Below are 2,577 nucleotides of genomic sequence, written 5' to 3'. Positions count from 1 at the left end.
AGACATCCATGCTAAGGCTGTCTTAAACCAACCCACCCACTGCCGTCGAGTCAATTCCGACTCATAGCGACCCTATAGGACAGAATAGAACTGCCCCATAGAGTTTCCAAGGAGCGCCTGGCAGATTTGAACTGCCGACCTCTTGGTTAGCAGCCGTAGCACTTAACCACTATGCCACCAGGGTTTCCAAGGCTGTCTTAAGGGAGAAAAAAAGTACATATGTTCTCCAAAAGATATCTAGTTATTTTCGCATTTAAAGGATTTATTTATCTGACTATTTAGGTGACACCTTTGGAGCTGAGAAAATGAGAGCGGTAGATAATGGAAATAGATGTTCAAAGACACAGGCCAAGACATACAAGTCAGACCTGTGAAGGAGTTAAGACGATGACTAGGAAAACACCAAATGCAGATTCCCCCTAATTCACAATTTTGCTTAAGAACAGTAGTACTTATTAATAACTAGTTCATCAGAGAGGATCGGAATAGTATATCCCAAAAATCAGACTCATGTGATAAAATGAACTGAAACTTTTTGTTTAGCTCTGACTTCACACGTCAATCTATCACTTATTAGTACAAGTTACTGGTCTCAGTTTTACCATCTGCAAATTGTGAATAGTAATACCTACCTCAGAGGATTGTTGTGAAAATTGAGTCATGACACATATGGAACACAATACCTAATACGTCATAAGGGCTCAATGAATGTTAGCTTTTTTAAAAAAAGAAAAAAATTTCCAGAAACAAGAGAATTAGACAAGATGGTTACTTAATCTCTGCCAGTTTTGTGTTTCTGATTCTGTGATTCCCAATGAAGACAGAAGAGTCAGGGAAACAATTCACGCTTAGCTATTATGTACAAGTTCAAAAGGCCACCAAACTGCCCATCTGCAGCACAGTGTTCTCACATATACTTGGTTTCAACTTGTATAAGGCAATTTGGCCATGCAGTATTTACTACACCACTGGGACAAGAACAAGTATTCTAGTTAAGAAGACAGGCTTTTCTTGGATTGGAATTAGAGTCACACTTAACTCCCAAGATATATCCCTTTCTAAAGTGCCTGAGAACACGGAATAATCAAATCCACATATCCCCTCCCTTAAGGGAGGCTCTGTTAACAACTTTGTAAATGCTGCTTTTTACAAATCTTAAAAGTCAAGTTTAACAATAAAATTAAATGTGCACTCCTGGGAGATGCTAATGATAAAAATGATCACGGGATTGCCTCTGGCTACCTCCTGATGGAAAGTTTCTAAGGGTTCTTATGTTTGTTTCGTTAAAACCTCTTTTGTTTTTCCTGGGTCTTTTTTTGAAGATCAAGAATAAAAAATAACGACAGTATAGCGTTTATGTTGTTCATACTTGATGTTTCATTCGGTACCATCTTAGAAATACTAAAATGGATATTTGAAAGAGAAGTCCCTAAGTGGTACAAATGGTCAACATGTTCAGCTGGTAACTGAATGATTAGAAGTTCGAATCTACTCAGAAGAACCTAGGAAGAAAGACCTGGCCATCTCCTTCCAAAAAAATTATTCATCAAAAACCCTATGGAGGGAGCATAGTCTACTCTGACACACACGGGGTCACCTCTTGGTCAACTCAAAGGTTACTGGTACTGGTATACTTGAAAGAGCATTGCTTTTAGTGCCTTATTAACCTGGTTTGAATTCCAATCCCACCACTACTAGCTATGTAACTTTCTGCAAATACTTAATTTCTCTTACTCTGAGTGTCCTTGTTTGCATAAACGTGGAATATAGGAATCTTCCTTACCTGAAGATTAACCTAGAAGGGATGAAACAAATGTAGAATAAAACTAAACCCATTGCTGTAGCGTCGATTTCGACTCATAGCGACCTTATAGGACAGAGTAGAACTGCCCACTTAGGGTTTCCAAGGAGCACTGGGTAGATTTGAACTGCCGACTTTTTGGTTAGCAGCCATGGCTCTTAACCACTGCGCCACCAGGGCTCCAAATCTAGTATTGTAGGCCGCAAAATGTTAGTTCTTGCTTTCCATTCCTATATTTTCTCTGTATTAAGTCATCAGACGAATCCAACAGTGTTTAATAAAAAATATTTTCCTAACCCCTCTTCTTTTGTCACCTATAATTTTTTTCCTGGTTACTTCTATCCTCTTATATCATCCAAAAGTAGTATCACGTGGAAGGCAAATAAACCTAAGGAGCTTTTAAAATGAAAGAAAACTAAAGAGACAAGACAAAAGAATGCAACATGTGATTCTGGGTTGAATCCTGAAATAACAAGGAACATTGGTGAAATTTAAAGATGTGAAGCCGCAATAATAAAATTGCACCAAGGTTAATTTCTCAGTTGTGATAATTGTAATGTGGTTATACAAGAAAACGTCCTTGTTTTTAGGCAATACACTCTGAAAATGTGTATGTGTGTACATACATTTATATACATGTGTATTTTATACATATAGATAGATAACAGGTAGCTAGGTAGATAGATAGACAGACAGACACAGAGAGGGACAGAGAATAATAAAACAAACGTGATAAAACGTTATTATGGGGAATCTTGGTAAAGGATATACAGGAC

This window comes from Loxodonta africana, chromosome 13 (genome assembly GCF_030014295.1).
Source record: "Loxodonta africana isolate mLoxAfr1 chromosome 13, mLoxAfr1.hap2, whole genome shotgun sequence".
Lineage (NCBI taxonomy): Eukaryota > Metazoa > Chordata > Mammalia > Proboscidea > Elephantidae > Loxodonta > Loxodonta africana.
This window is presented reverse-complemented; position numbering follows the sequence as displayed.